The sequence below is a fragment of the Tenrec ecaudatus genome, chromosome 9 (assembly GCF_050624435.1).
Source record: "Tenrec ecaudatus isolate mTenEca1 chromosome 9, mTenEca1.hap1, whole genome shotgun sequence".
NCBI classification, from domain to species: domain Eukaryota; kingdom Metazoa; phylum Chordata; class Mammalia; order Afrosoricida; family Tenrecidae; genus Tenrec; species Tenrec ecaudatus.
In genome coordinates, this window is record NC_134538.1 from 39,665,424 (window position 1) to 39,688,230 (window position 22,807).

At 46.2% G+C, this 22,807-nt stretch overlaps 1 pseudogene; it reads left to right on the plus strand.

Moving 5' to 3' along the window:
- Positions 1 to 12,853: 12,853 nt before the first annotated feature.
- LOC142457240 (AP-2 complex subunit beta pseudogene) lies at positions 12,854 to 17,492 on the plus strand (annotated as a pseudogene).
- Positions 17,493 to 22,807: the final 5,315 nt, after the last annotated feature.

Genomic DNA, 22,807 nt, shown 5'->3' on the forward strand with positions numbered 1-22,807 from the left:
GTTCTGGAATTCCCATTTATTTCAAGACTATCCATAGTTTGTTATGATCCACACAGTTGAATGCCTTGGCACAGTCAATAAAACACAAGTAAACATCTTTTCGGTTTTCTCTCCTTTCAGCCAAGATCCATTTGCCATATCCCCTGATATGTCCCAATGATATACCCCTTGTTTCAAGATCTCTTCTGAATCCAGCCTGAACTAGTAGCTCCTTATCAATGTACTGCTGCAACAATTGTTGAATGATCTTCAAAATAATTTTACTTACATGTGATATCAGTAATATTGTTCTATAATGTGAGCATTCTGTTCAGTCACCTTCCATTGGAATGAGTGCGAATACGTACCTCTTCCAATGAGTTGACCAAGTAGCTGTCATCCAAATTTCCTGGCATAGACCAGTAAGTGTTTTCCGTGTTTTGTCAGCTTGTTGAAACATTTCAACGAGCGTTCCATCCATTTTTGGAGCCTTATTTTCGGTTAATGCTTTCAGTGCAGCTTGAACTTCTTCCTTCAGCCCCATTGGTTCTTGCTCTTGAAATGGTGGATTGTTAACTAGTTCTTTTTGGTACAATGATTTTGAATATGCTTTCCATCTTATTTTGATGCTTCCTGCCTCATCTTTTACCATGGAATCTTTCAGTATTGCAACTCAAGACTTGATTTTTTTTCTCCCTTGAGTTCTTTTAGTTTAAGATATGCACGTGTTCTTCCTTTTTGGTTTGTCCATTTCATGATAATATTTGACTGTCTTCTCAAGCTGCCCTTTGAAATTTCCCATCCAGCTCTTTACTTCACGGTTTCTTCCATTTGATTGAGCTACTCTTCCGTTAAATTCAAGTTTCAGAGTTTTGTCTGACATCAGTTTGAGCTTTTATCTCTTTCCTGTCTTTTTAATGGTCACTAAATATTCTTGTTTTGCTTCCACAGCTCATCAGATCTTCTGTCATTAGTGGTCAATGTTTTTTAGATGTTCTCAAAATTCAGATGAGATAGACTCAAGATCTTATTTAGACTCTGGTGGACTTGCTCCAGTCTTTAGTTTTATCCTGAACTTCCCATGTAAGCAATGGATGGCGTGTGTTCCACAATGTGTTAGACCGGATTGACTAGAGAAATAAATCCAGATGTACTCATATGTGTATAAAAGAGAGTTTTATAGGAAAAAGCAATTGGATATTGAGAAAACATCCCAGCCCAGTCCTGATCAAGTTCATAAGTCTGATATTAGCCCATATGTCTGATACTAGTCCATATATTCCTCTTCAGACTCACACAGTACATGATGAAATGATGCCAAATGCAGGAAGATCATAGGCCGGTGGGTGAAAAGTCTTGTGGGTCCAATGACAGTGAAAGTGTCTCAGTGCTGGCTCTTCAACAGGAAGGTGAAGCAGAGAGAGAATGTGGCCGGCCTCCCAGGAGAAAGAGAGGAAGTTCCCAGAATCCTCATAAGAAGGCCACACCCACAAGGAAGCATCATCAGGCTAATTGACAGGCTAGACTACACCCCTTCACTCTTAATATCCTCAAGTTGACACAAGATTATGTAACTACCACACACAGTCATCCCTTGGCCTGGTTTTACCTGCTCATACAGAGCTTCTCCATCACATCCTGTCACAGATGTAGTTAATTTGAGTTCTGTGTATTCTATATGAAGAAGTCCATGTAGATAGTTGTTGAAAAAGGGATTTGTGACGAATAAGTCACTGGTCTTGCAATGTCTGTCATGAGATCTCCAGCTTTATTTCTATCGCCAAGACCTTATTTTACAACTGCTGTTCCTTCCTGTGTTTCCAACATTTGCATTCCAATTGCCAGTAATTATCAATACATCTTGATTGCATGTTTGATCAATTTCAGACTAAAACTATGGCAGAATTCTTCAATTTTTTTCATCACTAGCTTTGCTGGTTGGTGCATACATTTGAATAATAGTCATATTGATTGGATTTCCTTGAAGTGGGGACAGATGTAATCCTATCACAGACAGCATTGTACTTCAAGATAGATCTTGAAATGCCCTTTTTGGTGATGGACCCAACACCATTCCTCTTGACCATGTCATTCCCGGCGTAGTAAACCATATGATTTTCTGATTAAAAATGGCCAATACCAGTCCATGGCAGCTCCCTAACACCTAGGAAATCCATATTCATGTTCCATTTCACTTTGATGACTTCCAATTTTCCTAGATTCAGATTGCTTATATTCCAAGTTCCAATTATTAGATTTTTACAGCTGTTTCTTCTCATTTTGAGTTGTGCCCCATCAATAAACGAAGGCCCCAGTGGTTTTATTCTCACAGACTTTACTCCATTCATGTCATTCTGGTTGACCCTCCTTTGAGCAGGCAGCTCATCGACGGTCATATTCTGAGGGCTTTCTGACCTAAGTTCTGTCCTCCAGCACTGTTTCTGACAAAGTTTTGCTTCTATCCATTTGGCCTTGGGTGTCTGACAATTTTTCAATGCTGTTCACAGGTGTGCAGTGACCGATTCCTCTGAAGTGGACAGCTGATTCCTTCTTCGTAGGCTTCTTAGCCTGGAAGCTCCACTGAAACCTGTTTACTCTGGTGATACTGCTGGAATCAGGAATATCACAGACAGCATTATACTTCAGGACCCATCTTTAAATGTCCTTTTGGACAATGGATCCATTTCTCTTGAATGAGTCACTCAATCCCTGTGAGGGCGTGTCCATCTGGGTCTCAAAGAACCTGGGTATAGATGGCTTGAAAGCAAGAGGAAACACATTCCTTTAATAAATTAACAGATGGTATATGGTCCAAACTGTAAACAAAATATGATCATATCAAGACATCCCAGAAGAGGAACCACATTACAGATGGAAGAAAGCTCTTTCTATTTCTCCAGATATCTTCAGTGAACTCTGTCTGGTTTTCTCTCCACCACTTGGCCTGGTGAAATAGGTTGCTTGCTCTCAACACTACCGGCTGACCTCTGTGAAAGCAACCTGCGGCATTGGCAAGAGCACAGACTCCACCGTGGTTAATAGGCAGCCTCGGGGGGGTTTGTCAGTCTAGTGTCTGATGAGCCCAAGAGTCCACGGACATTTGACGGCTCGCAGGTCTTGTCCACATGCAGGAGGTGGTTTGGATAATGTTTGCCTTGTAGGCCACTCTTCCAGCTAAGCCCGGGGCTGAAATTACAGTTGTGACTCCTTCCATAGCTATTCCTCGTCCTCTCCTTGGAGGTAAGGTAAGGTAGTTTCTCGGGGATGTAGCATGGGATGAAACAGAGGAATGAGTGGAGGTAGAAAGGACTGGAATCTTGGGATATATGAATAGAACCTGTGGTAGTTATATGAGTGTTTGTCAATTTGAAAGGATTAAGAGTGAAGGGGTGGAGTATAGCCTGTCAATCAGGTCATAGCCAATGAGGCTCTGTGTGGGCATGGCCTTCTCCTGAGGATTCTGGGAGCTCTGCTACTCCTCCTTGTAGGAGGAGACACACACTTTCTCTGTTCACTCCCTGGGAGGCATTGCAGCTGGCAAGACACATGGAACTATGCTAGCACCTTGAGCTGGAGCAGCCACATGGAGCCCCCTGCCAGCGCGGATGCTTCCACCATCACTGGGTCCACAAAGCTATCCACCTACTGGCCTGTGACCTTCCTGCATTCAGCATCATTGCATGGCTTCAGGAATCTAAAGAGGAATTGATGGACTACTATTAGTATTGACATATGGGGTAATATCAGACTTAGGAACTTGATCTTGATTGGGCTGGTCTGTTTTCTCAATATTCAATTGCTCTTGTATATAAAGCTCTTTCCTATATACATATGAGTGTCTCTGGATTTGTTTCTCTAGTCAACCCAGACGAACACAGAACTTGTGGGGGAAGTCCCTCAGCCCAGAGAATACATTCCCTTGACTGAAGATTGGGCTAACCAAGTGAATCCCCACCACTGGAAGCACTGATCCATCCACATGCAAACCATGTGTAGGGAGGGGTGTTTATAATGGCAGAGTTAATCTGCCCTGCCCATTTTTGCAGGTTACTTGGACCCCTGTATATCTCAGGCCCTACCTATATTGGTCCCCAGCTTGCTGCTATCCCCTCCTTGGCCTTGACATCTTTGGAAGTATTGGTGAGGGTCCCACTGGCCTGGTCTGCCCACATAGACTGGATATAAGGGTCTAAAGTCCGGATTTTAAATTTTTGTGTATTGCTCAATGCCCATCAAAGCAGTGATATGCAAACATCTGGGAAGAATAACAATTACATGTAAAGGCCCAGCCAGATGGCAGGTTTTAGTCCCAAATGTTATTTTTCCACAAATGTATGCAAGGGGCCTGGCTATGCTTGGCCCATCCACTTGAGTTACATTTTGATTCCACACTAGAACGTCACCTGGTTGGAGTTCAGGAACTGCTCTGGAGGTGTTGTAAAGGGGATAAAGCACAAGGGGTGACAGTGTAATAATATACATTCATCGTCCTTATGGTGCTATTTATTAAAGAGAAGGGTCCAATGGTGCAGTTCTGTGGAGTTTGGGTTGTGAATGTGGTATATTGCCAAACGAATTCCTCAGGGAACTGTTAATAGTAAAGTGTGGATCGGGGCCCTCAAACTACAGCCCATGGGCCACAGGCGGCCCACCGAGGACATTTATCTGGCCTGCTGGGTGTTTTTTGTCACCGCTGCCTGTCCTGCTTAGCAGCTGACACCTGCAGTGTGCATAGGAATTTGTACATAGTTTTTTTTAAAACTATAGTCCAGCCCTCCAACAGTCTGAGTGACAGTGAACTGGCCCCGTTAAAAAAGTTTGAGGAGCCCTGGGTGGATGATTGCCACGTGGTGTGATCTGTCCCCCCAGTCCTCGAATAGCTGAGGGCATTTAAGAACAGTACCACTTGTGGACTTGTTGTATAGCAAAATTACTTGGGGTCCAAATGGAGGTTCTGTATTCCTACTACTGCTGGGTGCTGAGACACAGATCTGCCCTAGGAATCTTGGGATTACAGAGACTTGCGAGTGGGGATAAAGGTGGAAGAGGCTGAGAGCCTCTCCTTGGGGGATTGATGGCATAGCTTTCAGTCACCAAGATTTTGACCCGAAATCACAGTCCTAGTGAGGGGGAGATAATTATTCTCTCTCACTGCTCCAGTGAAGACCAGTTGCAGCCACCAGTTACAACTCCAAATAAATATTCATTTTAACTTATAAGGAGGCTTGTGATAAGAACCCCTGTCTTACAGGAAGCAAACATCATGAAGAAATTCTGGTCACAGCCAGGATTAGGCAAAGTGGAACTGCAAAAACAATCCCTGCCCAAGGAATGCATTTATTCTACAAAAACACTAGAAGGCTTAGCTTTCTGAGAGTGGCTTCTTTTTTCTTGAACAGGTGTCTCCAGCTGTCTTTTGGGAGTCATAGCAGCCCAGATCAACCTCAGCATGATCTTGTGTTATTCCCATGGTTCTTCACAGTCTTGACCAGAGACAGGAGGACTCAATTCTTGACTCCTCCTAGTTTCACTCCTATAGGACTGTGGTATGTCACAATTGTAGGGAGGGAGATTTATCGAGCAGTCTAATTTGATACCAAAGATGCTGTCCATGATGGACTTACCTGGCTTGCCACTCCCCTTTCTGGGAGGAATCAGAGTTGGCCATGGCATCAAATACCACACAAACTCACTCATCAAGCACTTACTTACAAGTTAAAGTACATTCTAAAGAAGGAACGATAGGTGTTCTCCACAGAATGGAGAAGACTCAGTTATGATACAAAGCAAGGGCTTTTATATCTTGATGTGAAATATATGCTTAGGGGAGAAAGTCAGGTTTTTTCTGGGAATAGGAATGTTCCCCCAGCCTCCTACCCCCGCCCAGTTTGAGTGACATCCCTTGTCCCTTGTGTTACTCTGGGTAGACTAGTGAGAGAAACAAATCCAGGGAGACTCATATGTGTGTAAGAGAGAGTTTTATATTAAAGAGTAATTGTATATTAAGAAAACATTCCAGGCCCGTCCAGATCAAGTCCACAAGTCTGATATTAGTCCATATGTCTGATTCCAGTCTATACATTCCTCTTCAAACTCACACAACACATGCAATGATGCTGAGTGCAGCAAGATCGCAGGCTAGTGGGTGGAAAGTCTTGTGGATTCAATGGTGGTGGAAGCATCTCAGTGTTGGTGTGAGTCTCCATGTGGCTCCTCTAGCTCCAGGGCTGTGGATCCATCAGCATAGCTCCATGTGGCTTGTCATCAGGGATGTCAAGGGGAGAGTGCATCTACCATCTGATAAGCTTTTTGTCTCCATAGTGCCTCCAAATGAGGTCATCAAGCTGTGACCCGATTGACAGGCTAAACTCCACCCCTCCACTCTTAATAGTCTCAAGTTGACACTAGAATATGTAACTGCTATACCCCTCTCCTGTCTTGAATTGGTTGGGCTCTGAACTGCCATGGTGCTAGAGGATATGCGCCTTTTACAATACTAGTGAATCTAAGGGTATCTAAGTCATTTGCCACCCCTACTCCGGAGGCTCCAAGTTGGTACAGCCCCTTACCTCAGAGTCCCTGCTCTTGTGGTTTTAGCCCCCTTTTCTGCTCGGAAAGCAATTATTTGGAAAAGGCACCAAATGCAGGAATTTCCTTGTTCTGTCCTTAACAGTACATACTTATCGTCGAGCAAAACTCAATAGGCGATTCTCCTTTTCAGGCTATTTGTGTGGACATGCTCATTTCGCTGCTATCACCCAACATTAGGTCATTAAAAGAAATTAAAAAACGTTACCAATTTGGGATCGCGCACACCCCTTAATAAAATCCCATTAAGACCGACCCCTTACTTCCATCGTTCTTTATTATTTTCTAAAGAGAAATATCAGGCCATTTGTTCGCGGAGGTGCTCCATATAATTCACTGCAACACGAGGGGTGACAAGTGAACAGTCAGAACAATCAGATGCTCCCACACAGAGGGCAGACAAATTAGCTGGCATCTCCATACAACCCTAGGCTTGCTAACGACTGCTTTTCTGACGTGTCCGGCTTCTTAAGGTGCTCGGGATTCCGAGGCAAACGGTCGGTCCGGGAAGGGTTCGGAGCTGGGTCGAGTCCTAGTCGGGCCCTGAATCGCTACGTCTTCCTCCCTGGTTAAGCGCATCGCCCACTGGGAGCCTTCCCCGCACCGCGGCGAGGCCGGACCCTCGGGCGGCCCGGACCCCAGACGCCGGAGCCGGGTTTCCGGGGCCCACTTGCTGCCGCGCACCAACCGGAAGCTCCCTATGGGCGGGAGCTCCCGGTGGGCGGGAGCTCCCGGTGGGCGGGAGCTCCCGGTGGGCGGGAGCTCCCGGTGGGCGGGAGCTCCCGGTGGGCGGGAGCTCCCGGTGGGCGGGAGTTCCCGGTGGGCGGGAGTTCCCGTGGGGGAGGTTGGAGCTACTGTCGGCCAGATGCTGGTTTCGAGAGAGGCACGCCCCGCGAAGGTGATTCGGTCCATTCTGGTTTTCACCTCGGAAAGCCGCAGCTGGTCCGCTTCTAACGGTGTTTTGTGAGCGCCGCCTGGCGTCGCCGACCCGGGGGCCCTTTCCCTGGCTCTCGGCCCACAGGGCGCCCGGGGCACCTCTGGCTGGCTCAGTCTCCTCTCACTCTCCTTAACCTCCTTCCTGCACCGAGGCCGCTACCAGACCCTTTGTTCCATGGCCCAGGCCCGCATTCCCGCATTCCCGCATTCCCGCATTCCCGCCCACCTCTTCTGGAGCCCCGGCGTCATTGTGTGGCATACCAGGTATAAGCGACAGTTGGGGGTGTGTCTCACTCGGAACTCCTAATTGCGTTGGTTGTCAACCTGGTTGTACCGTTTGGCTTGGAGGAGGAGACGGATTCTTAACCCTTTGGCTGTGGTTGGGTCGGGAAAAGTTAGTACTTGGCTTCAGTGTTGGCGTTGAAGGCTAAGTGGGAAGATGAGAACTTAAAAAGTACTGCCGCGTTAGGACTCAAATGATCTGTGTATTTGAATGTTCCAAAAGTGTGTCTGAGACAACCACAAATAGTGTTACTCGCCCTTACTCACTTCGTTTTTATTTTTTAGGGATTAGGTTTCAGAGCTGCTGACAGATAACCGAGACTCAGGTTTCAGCCAAGTTCCCGACCAGTTCATCCTCTTACAGAGTTAATAGCCTTTTGTCGGCTAGACAAGAAACAATTTACCTTTTTCGTGGAATTTTTATTAGGTAGGTTACATTTTATCCAATAAATTACATCAAGGTAGATGAGTGTTGAGTATAACTATTCACATTCCACTTGTATTCTTTGTGTGAATTTTCTTGTTTTTAAAAAGCTTTTTGTGATTTGGGTGAAAGTTTACAGAGCAAAGTGATTTTTTTGTTCAACAGCTCATAAACTCTGTGATTCGTGGCATTAATTGCAATCCCCACAATGTAATAACATTGTTCCTACTTTCTGTGTTTACTGCTTTTTCTTCGGTTTTAAAAAAACAAGTTTAGTAAGATGTCACACATCACACTCACCTAACTGCACTGTACAATTAAATGGGTTTTCACTATATTTACAAAGTTGTGCATCACCACTATCAATTTAGATCATTTTCATCAATCCAGAGGAAAGCTATATTCATTAGCAAGTGATCATGCTTCATCTCCCCTCCCCCAGTGTCTGCCAGCCCCTCATTTACTCTCTTTTTAGAATTCCCTATTCTGGGCATTACACTTAAATGGAATCAGATGGGGTGACTTTTGTGACTGTTATCTTCTACTTAATGATTTAATCTCACTGAGGATAATAATTTCAAGGTTCATCCAAGTTGTAGCATAAATCATTTTCATTGCTGAATAACATTCCATTGTATGGATATACTAGTTTGTTTTTCCATTCACCAGTTGCATATAGGGTTGCTATCAGGGTTTTAGTTTTGATTATAAGAGGGGACTTCAAAAAATGAATCAATGGAATTAAAAAATAATGAATAATGGGTTTTTTCCTTTGAGTTTTTTTAACCCCTTTGTATACCTTGGAGTGGACTTGCTTGGCTATATGTTAGCAGTATACTTAGCTATTTGAGGAACTGCCAAGTTGTTTTCCAAAGTGGCTGCAGCATCTTGTATTTCCATCTGCACTGAATAAGGGTGCCAATTTCTCCACTTCCTCTCAAACACTTCCATTGTCTTTTTATTGTAGCCACCCTATGTGTGTGATTTACAAACATCTCCCTAATGACGAAGGAAGGCAACTTGGTGGGGCAATGGCTACACCCTGATGACCAGGAAGGCCAGTGGTTCTGGTCTACCAGCCACTCAAGGGCTTGTGGGCTAGCTTGAGGGTTTCAGGGCTAGTTTGGGGCTTTGAGGATTAGTTTGAGGCCTGAGAGCCAGTTGGAAGCCTTGAAGTCTAGTTGGGTGGGCTTGAGGGCTAGAAGCATGCATCTTGGGAACACCCACTGGCAGCCCCCCAACAGAAGCTTGCTTTTTGGGTTGGTTATAGCAGAAGCATGCCACTGGGTGGGGGTAGGTAGGAGTGGGAGCATGCAAAATCATGCTTCTTGGACACACCCTCTGGAATACCCTTGCCAGAGCATGCCTAGAGGGGAGAGGGGCTAGTGTCAGACTGCAGCCAGAAGCATGCTTCTGGGAAGCTCCCCCTGGTCCCTCCCCAAACATGCTTCTGGGGGCATATAAGAGTGGGATCCTGCCAAGAGCCTGTTTCTGGGGAGCTCCTCCTAGCTGCCTCCTGCCAAAGCATCCTCTGGGATTTTGTAGACTGGGACCCTGTCAGAAGCCTCTTGAAGCATACCTCTGGGGAATAGTGCAAGAGTGGGACCCCACCAGAAGTCTATTTCTGATGGCTCCCACTGTTGGTGTAGGAATGGGACCCGCAAGGAGCATGTTCTGGGGGCCTCCCATTTGCAGCTTTCACTAGAATCATGCCTCTCGGGGGTGAAGGAGTAGGGCACCGTGCGAAGCATGCTTTTGAGGGTGTCTCCCAGGCAACCACCTGCCAAAAGCATGGCTAGGGGACATGGAAGAGAGGGACCCTGCCAGAAGATTGCTAGTGGAGGGCTCCTCTGGGAGGCCCCACAATCCCGAAGCAAGCCACTGGGGGCGATATAGGAGTTGGGACCCCACCAGAAGCATTCCTTTGAGGAGGGGGGTATAGGACTGGGACCCTGCCAAAAGAAAGCTTATGTGGAGCTACCCTGGCAGCCTCCACCAGAAGCATGCCTCTGGGGTGGGTGTAAGAGTGAGACCCCGCCAGAAACAGGCTGCTGGGGGCTTCCCCTGCTAGCACCCCTCCAGATACATGCATCTGGGGTGGTGGTGGTATAGGAATGGGATCCCACCAGGAGCATGCTTCTGAGGGGCTCCCCCTGGCAGTCCCCACTCCGGAAGTTTGCATCTGGTGTGGGGGTGTAGGAGTGTACACCAGCAGTATGCTTCTGGGAGACTCCCCCTGGCATCCTGTCGAAAGCCATGCCTCTGTGGGGTGGGTTTGGGTGTGGGTCTAGGAGTGGGACTCTGCCAGAAGCATGCTTCGAAGTTGTGTCAGGATAGCCAGCCCCTAACGAATCATCGCAGGTCTGGTAGGCCCAATTGTACAGAGATAATAAGTAAACATTACTGTAGTAAAGTCATTGAGGTCATGAGAGATAGAAGAGAGAGTAAAGTGAAGGAGTCAGACATATTTCATGGTAGTATGCTCACTTCAGCCCCACTTGGTGGTCCACATGGAGATGGAAGAGGAGAGGGCAGGAGAGAGTTATCTGAATTGGGTGTGGCCCCAGGAGAGGGTGCCTCACCGGAGCCATTGAACTCAACTTTGCCAGCCGTGAGTGTTCCAAGCTCCAGCTAAGAAGGTATCCACCGGTCCCTTCCGCAGGCTGAGTCCACGGCTTATCCTGGCCAGTCTGCCCTTGTGCTGAGCCCTTTACTCTGGGCACTCACCTCCCCGTGGCTCAGGGAAGGCCCTGTTAGGGCCATTGCTGGTCCTAGTCTCAGACCTTCCCAAGGAACAGGGCACTCAGCTTGAAGCCCCACCGATGAACTTCTCTCCGCCCTACTTATTGTGGGATAAACAGTGTTGTCTGCTTGCTCTGGATGGCTGATAACCCCCAGGGAGAATAACCCCTGACCTACTACTTTCCTTGGCCTCCAAGTGTAGTCATTTACCATACGTAGCAAGCACCTAAGTTTGGCATATATTTGGGGGAGGCAACTCGGGAGAAATCTTTGTTTCCTGTAGGGTTGCTCCCCACCAGCTCCAGCAAAAAGCATGCCTCCGTCTGGAGTGTGGGAGTGGGGCCTACTTTTTTGCAGGGCGTGCCAGGAGGAGCCCACCAGAAGTATGCTTCTGGAGGGGTCTCACACCTACACCCCCCCCCAGAGCATGCTTCTAGTGGAGTCCCTCTCCTATACCCAAACCGAGCCTGCTAGGTAGCACGTTTCTGGCAGGTTCCCACTCCCCCCCCCAAGAGTTTACTTCTGGTGTGGAGTGCAGGGGGATCCCCAAGAAGTATGCTTCTGGTAAAGTCCCACACCTACACCCACGCCCCTTCCCAAAGCCTGCTTCTGGAGGGGAGGGAGGTTCCAGGGAGTGCTCCTCTGTAGCAGGCTCAGGTCCCATCCTATACAACCCCGGAGGGAGGCTGCTGCTGAGGAGGGGTGCTAGGGTGAGCCCCCTAGAGGAATGGTTCTAGTGGGATCCCACTCCTATACCCCTCCCCCACCCCACAGCATAATTCTTGTAGGGGGGGTCAGGGGGAGCTCCAGAAGCATGCTTCTGGCAGGGCCCCACTCTTTCAGCCCCCCCACATAATGCTTCTGGTGGAGTGCAAGGGGGAGAATACTTTAAGAGAGAGATTCAAGGAGCCCCCCAAGCATGCAAGGGGGGTTTCTCCAGAAGCATGCTTCTCTTGGGGTCCCACTGCTACAACCCTCTCTGTAGGATGCTTCTGCAGGCAGATTCAGGGGGAGCCCCACAAAAGCATCCTGATGGGGTCCTACTCCTACACCCCCTCCCCAGAACATGCTTCTGGTGAGGGGTCCTAGGGGGGCTCCTCAGTAGCAGGCTTTTAGCAGGGTCCCACCCCAACATCCCTTCTCCAGATCCTGCTTCTGGCGGTGGGTGCTGGGGGGAGCCCCCCAGATACATGCTTCTGGCAGGATTCCACTCCTACAATCCCCCTAGAGGATGTTTCTGGTGTGTGTGGGGCAACGAGAGCCCTCAGAAGCATTCTCCTGGTGCGGTTCCATTTATACCTTCTTCAGAGCCTGCTTCTGACTGGGACCGACTCTTATACCTGCCCCAACTATGTTTCTGGGGGAGGTGCCAGGGGAAGCTCCACAAAAGCAGGCTTCTGATGGGTTCCCATTCCCACATGGCCCACCAGAGACACATCTCCCATGAGGGGCTGCCAGGGAGAGCCCCCCAGAAGCATGCTTTGGTGGTGTACCCCTGCCACCACCCCAGAGCCTGCTTCTGGTAGGGGTTGGGGGCAGGAGGAGCCCCTCTCAGAAGCACGCTTCTGCCTGGGTGCCACTCCTACATACCCCCAGAGCCTGCTTGGTGGGGTGGGGGTGGGATGGGAGGGGGAGAAGGGGGGTATCCCTTCAGAAACATGCTTCTGTCAGGATACCACTCCTACACCTCCCTACAGACTGCTTTTGATGGGGGTGCCAGGGGGAGCTCCCCAGAGCTTGTTTCTGGTGGGGTTCCACTCCTACCCCACCCTGCTGAGCATGCTTTTTTCAGGAGGTGCTAGAGGGAGACCCCAGAATCATACTTCTGGTGGTGTCCAACTTCTACAGCCGCCCCCAAGCATGCTCCCAGTGGGGGGGGGTGCCAGGGGTCCCCCAAGAAGCATGATTCTGGTGGGGCCCCACTCCTACAGCACCCCAGAGTATGCTACTGGCAGGGGTGGGGTAAGGGAGAGCCCCTAGAACAGACTTTCTCACAGGCCCAGATCTTCAAGAATTAACAGGTGTCAATTTACAATAGAATTTACTAATGAATTTACTGTAGAGCTGGTTTATCCTTATTGTTAGGTGCCATCAAGATGGTTCCAGCCCATAGCAACCCTATGCACAACAGAATGAAACATTACATTGTCCTGCGCCAACCTCACAATTGTTCCTATGTCTAAGCTCATCGTTGCAGCCACCGTATCAATACATCTCTCTGAGGCCTTCCTCTTTTTTGCTGCCCCCGCACTTTACCAAGCCCGATGCCCTTCTCCAGGAATTATCTCCTGACAATCTGTCCAGAGTGTGCAAGACAAAGTCTTGCCATCCTTGCCTCACAGAAGCACTCTGGCCTCACTCCTTCCAACACACACTGGTTTGTACTGTTAGGCCAGGGTATTTTCATGACCTTCTCCAGCACCACAATTCAAACGCAGTGGTTCTCTTTCGGTCTTCCTTATTCAGTGTCCAACTTTCACATGCAAATGAGGCAATGGGAAATGCCTTTTAACAAACTAAATCTCAATTAAATATGGTACATTTACAGAGTTGATCAACAGCCGACAGTCTTCCACTTCCCTCTATCAACATGGATTTAATTTGTTCCAACTGTCCCATTGAGTTGCAGACAGTAGTAGAGCTAATTTCCTAATTCTTTCTCATTTTGTACCAAAATGTGTTAGTCCAGGTGGACTAGAGAAACAAATCCAGAGACACTTATATGTGTATCAGAAAGAGCTTTATGTACAAGAGCAATTTTACATTAAGAAAGCAGCCCAGTCCAGTCCAAATCCGTGTGTCTGATATTAGCCCATATGTCCAGTACCAGTCTATAAATTTCTCTTCAGACTCACACAACACATGCAATGATGCTGAATGTAGGAAGACCACAGGCTGGTGGGGGGAAAGTCTTGTGGATCCAGTGGTGGAGGAGGCATCTCAGTGCTGGCAGGGTTCTCCACGTGGTTCCTTCACCTCTGAGGCTTTGACTTCCATCAGTCAGTCTCCATGTGGCTTGTCAACAAGAATGTCTCTCTGGGAGTGGCCTGTTTCCTGCCTCCAAAATGTGGTCATCAAACTGCATCATGCTTGACAGGCTAAACTCCACTCCCTCACTCTTAATTCTCTCAAATTGACAACAGATTATGTTACTACCACCCCGAATCATCATGTCACCACGTCTCTGAGTTCAGTGGGTATTTCTGATCCATGGCACAGTGCTACTTCCACTAACTTTCTGCTTCTTGTCACCAGTCTCCCAGTCTCCAAGTGATATGATGTGACTTGGAACTTTGCTTCTGATTTTTTCTCCCTATAATTCTGAAAACCTCCAATATCATTGGTAATTCAAATGCCTTGTAATTACAGGAAAGAGTAAAGTTTTAAAATTAATATCTCATGGACCATTTATTAATGTGAGAAAAGCATCGTGATACATTTTCAGGGGACAAGAACATACAATTCCATAGATGTATAGATTTTTACTTCACTACACCTGTGGATTTGTTTAGGTAAGATGTATGTTTGGTGTGTGTTGGACATGTAAAAAGAGAAATTAGTATTAGAACGATGTTTTCTGTGCATGAAAAGGGAATCAACGAATTCTAGAAAGTTCGGCAACTGAGGACTCTGGTAACCCTGAACTTTGCAACTGGGGCTACATTCACTGGTACCTTCTGTCAACAGATTCCGTCACTGCCAAAGAAGTAGTCTTGTCTGAGAAACCACTGATCTCCAAGGAAACAGACCTTATTGAGCCAACCTTGTTAGATGAACTAATCTGTCACACTGACTCTGTAGCCTCTGTGTACCATCAGCTTCCCAATGCGTTTGTAGAAGGAAGTCTTAGGATCCATAACAAACACCCATTCAATATGGAAGCACTGATTCTGGTGACAACCCTGTTGGCACGATCACTGCAACCAACTTGGAACAACCTCAGCTTCTTTACTCAGGCAACCTTTTGATTCCTCAAGGAGATCTTTTGAATCTTGATCTTAGTCTCCCAGTCAATGAGCCACAGGTGTCTTCCATGCAAATGGGAGCAGTGGATCTCTTGGCAGGGGAACTAGATAGTCTGGCTGGGCAGTCCTGCATCCCATCTTCAGTGCCTGCAAAATTTGCTCTTCCACCTACTACTGCTGACCACCTACTACTGCTGAATGACCTTTTTGAATTTTCCACAGAAACAGGAGAATATGTGACTGCAGCAAAGTTTAAAGGCTTGGAGATTTCAGGAACATTCACTTACCATCAAGGCGACATCTATATGGAAATGAACTTCACCCACACAGGTTTGCAGCACATGACAGACTTTGCCATCCAGTTAAACAAGAATAACTTTGGTGCCATGCCCAGCACACCTCTGACCATCTATACACCACTGATGCCAAACCAGAGCATTGACATCTCCCTTCTTCTCAACACCTTAGACCCAGTCATGAAGATGGAACTTCTGCAGGTGGTTGTGAAAAATAATATGGATGTTGTGGTAGTTATATAACAGTCAATTTAAGGATTAAGCGTGTAGGGGTGGAGTCCAGCCTGTCAATCAGGTCATAACCAATGAGGCTTCTGTGTGGGCATAGCCTTCCCCTAAGGATTCTGGGAATTCCACTATTTCCTCCTTGGAGGTGGGAGACTCTGCTCACACCCTGGGAGACAAGCAGCTGCCACAACACATGGACCCACCCTGATGCAGCCCTAGGTGCTGGAGAAGCCATGCAGAGACCTCCCAGCACTGAGATGTTTCCAATGCCACTGGATCCAAAGACTTTCTACCCACTCGCCTGTGATCTTCTACATTCGGTGCCATTGCATGTGTTTCGTGAGTCTGAAGAGGACTTTATAGATTGGTTTTGGACATATGGGCTAATATTGGACTTATGGACTTGATCTTGACTGGGCTGGGATGTTTTCTCAATGTCCAATTGCTCATACATAAATCTCTTTCTTATACCCATATGTGTGTCCATGGATTTGTTTCTCTAGTCTACCCAGACTAACACAGATGTTTTCTACTTCAGCTACCTCATTCCATTCAATATGCTTTTTGTAGAAGATGGCAAAATGGAATGCCAGATCTTCTTTGCAACATGGAAGGATATTCCTAATGAAAATGAACTTCAGTTTCAGATGAAGAAATGTCATTTAAATGCCAACACTGTTTCCGGAAAATTGCAAAACAGCAATGTTTATATTGTTGCCAAGCAAAATATGGAAGAGCAGAACATACTGTACCAATCGCTGAAGCTCATGGGAAATGGATTTTGGCCAAACTTTTTATCCAGTCAGGAAACCCAATTATATATTGTTACTGAAGTGCAGAGCTTCTGAAGTCTCTCAGTACATCTATCAGATTTATGACAGCATCTTAAAAAACTAATGGACGGGTCCAGTGCCCTCCAGCAACCCTGTGTTTCGTGTAAGCCATGAGCTCTTCACTGGAGGAAATTGCTTTGATGTACAGAATCTAAACACAAACACACTGAGGGTACCCACTAAAGTAGTGACTGATGTAACCTGTACTAACAGTAGGGCATCACCTGCCGCATATTTTGAGCTTCGTGTGAACCTGTATAACCACTGCTTCAATCGCTTCCCATTTGTCACCTGCTGCTGCTATCTGGTCCTTACTTGTGGCCTTCTCCATGCTATGCCAATGATTGGTGTTGTCTACATCTGCTTTTGAGTGTCATTTGATATTTTGAAACCAACCACTCCTTTCAAAAGCAGAAAAGAGGGAAAAGTAAAGTAAGGAAGTGTTCCTGAAAAAAAAAGTTTCATTTTGTACTTTAAGTTTTATTTCATCGGTCGATATGGGGTCCCTGCTGAATCAAATGAATAAGCCCTGCTCTTCTCTTTTAACACAAGAGAAGCAGTTTTACTCTGAGCCAGAATCACCTCTACACAAACTAAAACAACACCTGGTTGGTTTTTATTCTGTTTTTTAATACAATGAGGATACAGAAATCCTGGTGGCACTGTGATTAGAGCACTGGCCATCGAAACTCCAGTTTCTAAGGAGAACTATTACATTACCTGTCCATAAAGATCTACAGTCCAGAAAACCCTATATAAAGTCCCTGTGAGTTGGAATAGACTCAATGACAGAGTATGATTGTATGATTGGAGTCAGAAAGCATGTTCTCTCCCATTTTGTGGAATGAGTTTAATGGCCCAGAACTGAAAGTAGTTAACAGGAAGTGAAAGTTTCCTGTTTTACAAAGTTGTATTCAGCAAGTCAATTCAAGTCTGCAAACAAATTGCCCCAGTCCCTGCCCCCGTCCAGCACAGCCACCTTCTGCTGTGGGTCTCGGACATTTTCAGGATGCGACTTTTCTCTGTTTCTTGCATGGTCATCGGTGTCAGTGTCCTCAGACGGCAGGCTCTTAATCTGAAAACAGGCTGTGCTGACTGAAAGGACCATGGAAAGGAAAGACATTTCCTTTGCGAAGTCCTCAGGAGATCGATTGATGCAGTGGCTGTTGCAACACTGGGCTCCAATATAGCAAATATTGTTAAGACAGTGTGGTGGTGTTAGGTGCCTTGGAGTCAGTCCTGACTCCTTGAGAGCCTGCATGCAGTAGAAGGAAATACTGCCTGGCCCTGTACCCTCCTCACAGTGTTGATATTGGAGCCCAATTTTCCCAGCCATGTGTCACTTTATCTCCATGACAGTCTTCTCTCTTCTCCTCTTCCCTCTCCTCCTCCTTTGGTTTAAAGGACAGTGTAGGATTAAGCAGTGTTTCCTTCTGCTGTCCAACACAATGGGATACTTAGATTTTATAGATCTGCAGTGAGGTTGAGTGCATATATCACTGGAAATTTTGTAAATTACATGGTAGCATTTTTCACTTTGGAGGTCTTACAAAGAATTTATGTGTTTTCCTTTTAAGATACTCCTTGTTATACAGCTTGGAAATTATCAAATTACTTTTCATAATTATTTCATGATTATTTTCTTGGTTTAGTTTCATTATGGTTTAGATTCTGCATAATCAGACAGGCTTACAATATACTATACATATCCGGTAACACTCTCATCCTTTCCATTACTGACCCAAATAAAATTTATCATCTGAAAAAATTCATTGATTAAATTACTCATTGATTTTAATCCCTCAAGTTATTTTACTGAATGCTTTTAGAAAATTATAAGGTCCATCTGAGCGAAGGGGCAGCTCTCAGCCATAGCCAGCGTCTCTAACCCTTTCTCCACCCCCATGAGGTAGCTCCATACTGTGACACCTCGTCTTCTCAAAATAGTCTCACAGAGACCTTGCCCCCTCTCTTCACCATTCCCCTGGTGCCACAGGCAATGTGGGGAATAGTAGACTCCTTTTAGACATAATGATTTATTTCTGGCCCCAAAGATTATTAACATGGGATTCCTTTGTTCTCTCTCTCTCTGACTTTCTGCACCTTCTCCTGTGGCCGCAAGTCCCTCAGTCTCTTCCTCTCTCTAGCTCTCCCTTCTTCCTGTCAGATATTCTCTCTCTACTGTCTTCCAAACTTCCTTTAACCTGCCCTCTTTACTCTCATTCCAATCTAAACACCCTGGCAGTTCGTTAACTCTACTAAAACCTGTTAATTAAAATCTATTATCTGGCTCTGCTTTTCCTTTATTCCCGTTCCAACATAATGGTGCTGAAACTCTAGAGAGGTATTTGTGGCCAGGACTGTTGAGACATTAGCCTCTCTAATACTGATTCTCTGGTGGCCTCTTCCCGGACCCATCACAGCAGTCTTGTATGTCTGCAGTTAGAGACATTCCAATTCGAAAGGATCTGTGAGTGTAAAATCCAAAGCTCCCCACTCCAGGGTCATCTGCAGTCAGATGTCCTTCTCAGCCAGTGGCTCCTCTCACGAGCTCAATTTTTCACTCATTCAGCCTTTGATTATAGGATGTACTGTGAATGCAACCTGGAACTGCTGGGTATCCAACTGATTATAGAAAATCTAGCGACTACAAATTAATCCTCACAATTTGAAATGTCCACTAGATGGCACTCCTGACTTAAAAATTCTAATGATTACTGCAAATCAAATTTTTTTTTCAACAACCATACTTGCAAGCATTCTATAGTCTCTGCTCTCATCCCCATCTCTATCAGGATTGCCTTCCTCCTCAATTCCTGCAAGCCCAGGGTAAAATTGCCCTTCTAGTTTTTCAGATCACGTTAAGCCTCAGTCAGCCTCTTCCTTTAGTGCTGTTTCACCCCCTCCTCAAGAACGTCTTCTTCCTTTGTTCTAAACCCCTCCCACTCCCACCTCCACCACCTTCTCCTCCACCACCTTCTGACATTCTGTAATCCCATCTCCTCCACCTCCATCTCCTCCACCACCTTCTGACATTCTGTAATCCCATACCCCCTACCCTGTTATCTATACAACTTCTGCAGTCATTTCTCCCTCCCCACACCACAAGTTTCTCCCTTCACTCCTTCTGTGTCAGAGTGCCCTCCCATCAGCACCATCTTCTGAGCAATCTGACATCTCTCCCCTGCTGCTGGCATCATTCCTTCCTCTCACCAGTTTTTGTTCAACTCTTCCCTGCACAGAAGCAGCTTCTTTGAATCCAGAGTCCATCCTCAAACCCTGCCTCCTTCCTTCCTCTCCGAGAAGTCATGGGAGCAGAAGGGCTGGTAAAAATGCATATTCTTTTCTCAAATTTATGGTTTATTTTTTTCTAGGAAGATGTCTGGAAACTTTTGCCTCTGACGTAGACATTTATGCCAGAAAGTTTAAAATATCACTCAGTCTTATAATCTTACCTGGAAAGATATTCATATTATTCATATAACTACTCTGGCTCCTAAAGCTTGAAGATAAACAAGCGGCCACCTAGCTGAGAACCATCAAAGCCTACATGGAAGAAGCAAACCAGCCTGTCTGACCCCAAGGTGCAGAAGGGACCAGTTATCAGATATCAAAGAGCTAAAAACCATATCAGTGGGTGCCCAGCTCCCTGATATGATCAATGAAGCCAAATGTGTGCATAAGCAAATGTGGTGAAGAAAGCTGATGGTGCCAGGCTATCAAAAGAGATAGTGTCTGGTGTCTTAAAGGCTCGAAGATAAACAAGCGGCCATATAGCTCAGAAGCAACAAAGCCCACATGGAAGAACACACCAGCCTGTGTGACCATGAGCTGTCGAAGGGATGAGGTATCAAGCATCAAGGAACAAAACATCATTCATTGAAAATGTGGGTGAGTGCAGAGTGGAGACCCAAAACCCAATGGTAGCCAACTGGACACCCCTTGCTGAGGGGTTGGGGGGAGGAGATGAACCAGGCAGGGTGCAGGGTAGCAATGATGAAACATATAAATTTCCTCTAGTTCTTAAATACTTCCTCCTCCCCACTATCATGATCCCAATTCTACCTTGCAAAACTGGCTAGAACAGAAGGTGTACATTGGTACAGAGAGCAACTGGAAACACAGGGAATCCAGGACAGATGACTCCTCCAGAAACAGTGATGAGAGTAGTGATGCCTGGAGGGTGGAGAGACTGTGGGGTAGAAAGGGGGAACTGATTACAGGAATCTACATATAGCCTCCTCCCTGGGGGAGGGATAGCAGAGAAGAGGGCAGGGGGAGATGTCAGACAGTGTAATATATGACAAAATAGTAATATATGAATGATGAAGGGTGCACGAGGTAGGGGAGAAGTGGGGAGGGAGGGGGAAAATGAGCAGCAGATATTAAGGCTCAAGTAGAAGGCAAATGTTTTGAGAATGATGATGGCAACCAATGTACATATGTTCTTGACAATGGATGTATGTATGGACTGTGATAAGAATTGTATGAGATATAAACAATACCCTCCCCTTGGGTGGATTAATGCCCATGACCCCACTACCCTTTTCTTCCTTGTATTCATCCTTTTGTTTTCCTTTCCCCGCTTCCTCCACCATTGTCTACCATGTACATCCCTGGTTTTGGTCTGGTCTCTTCCATACTACACAGTCTTCACCCCTAAAATGTTTGTATATATGGCGGGAAAAAAAATGTTTGTATACAGTAGTTTTTTTCCCTATGCCACTTTTGCTTTTTTAAAAATGTTTTAATTCTTACCTCAGCGGGCTCATGTTGTACTTGTCCTTTTGTGCCTGACTTACCTCACTTAGCATGATTTCCTCTAGTTCTTCCCATGCCGCTATGTGCCTCATACGTTCATCACTGCTTTTTAGTGATGCCTAGTACTCCATTGTATGTATATACCACAGTTTTTTAATCCAATCGTCAGTTGATGGAAATTTGGGTTGCTTCCAACTCCTTGCAATTCTGAACTGTGCCGCAATGAACACTGGAGCACAGATGTCTGGTCTTGGTTTGTTTCTTGCCTCTTCTGGGTATATGCCCAGTAGGGGGATTGCTGGGTCATATGGTAACTCTATTTCCATCTGTTTTAGGTATCACTAGATTGATTTCCATAGTGGCTGTACGTACTTACAGTCCCACCAGCAGTGGATGGGAGTTCCTGTCTCCCCTCAGCCCCTCCAACACTTGTTGCTTTCTGATTTTTTGAATTGGGCTACCTTTGAGGGTGTCAGGTGGTACCTCATTGTTGTTTTAATTTGCATTTCTCTTATGGCTAAAGATCGGGAACATTTTCTCATATGTTTGTTGGCCATTCGGATTTCTGCGCCTGTGAAACTTCTGTTCAAGTACTTTGCCCACCTTTCAAGTGGGCTATTGGTTTTTTCTTTTTGGAAGCTAGCAAAGTGGGTGAACAAGTAAATGTGGTGAAGAAAGCTGATGGTGCCCGGCTATCAAAAGAGATAGTGACTGGGGTCTTAAAGGCTTGAAGATAAACAAGCGGCCATCTAGCTCAGAAGCAACAAAGTCCACATGGAAGAACACACCAGCCTGTGTGATCGAGTGGTCCTGAAGGGATCAGTTACCAGGCATCAAAGAACAAAAAATCATATCATTGACTGCACACCTCCATGATAGGATCGCTGAAGACAAATGGGTGCATAAGCAAATGTGGTGAAGAAAGCTGATGGTGCCCAGCTATCAAAAGAGATAGTGTCTGGGGTCTTAAAGGCTTGAAGGTGAACAAGCGGCCATCTAGCTCAGAAGCAAAAAAGCCCACATGGAAGAAGCACACCGGCCAGTGCTATCACGAGGTGCCAAGGGACCAGGTATAAGGCATCATGCAAAAAAAACAACAACGATATAAGTGTGTGTATATATGTGTATATGTATATGTATATATATACACCATATTAAATGAAGGGGGAAGTGCAGAGTGGAGACCCAAGGCCCAAGTGTCGGCCAATGGAGATCCCCTCATAGAGGGGTTTAGGAGAGGAGATGGGTTAATTAGGGTGCGAGGTAGTACCGATGAAGAACACAGCTTTCCCCCAGATCCTGGATGCTTCCTCCCCCCAACTACCATGATCCGAATTCTAGCTTGCAGGGCTGGATAGGACAGAGGCTGTACACTGGTACATATGAGGGCTGGAGGTACAGGGAATCCAGGGTGGATGATACCTTCAGGACCAAGGGTGTGAGGGACGATGCTGGGAGAGTGGAGGGTGAGTGGGTTGGAAGGGGGGAACTGATTACAAGGATCCACATGTGACCTCTTCCCTGGGAGAGGGACAGCAGAGAAGGGGGGAAGGGAGACTCCGGATAGGGCAAGATATGACACAATAACGATGTATAAATTACCAAGGGCACATGAGGGAGGGGGGAAAGGGGAGGGAAGGGGAAAAAAAAAGAGGACCTGATGCAAGGGGCTTAAGTGGAGAGCAAATGCTTTGAGAATGATTGGGGCAGGGAATGTATGGATGTGCTTTATACAATTGATGTATGTATATGTATGGATTGTGATAAGAGTTG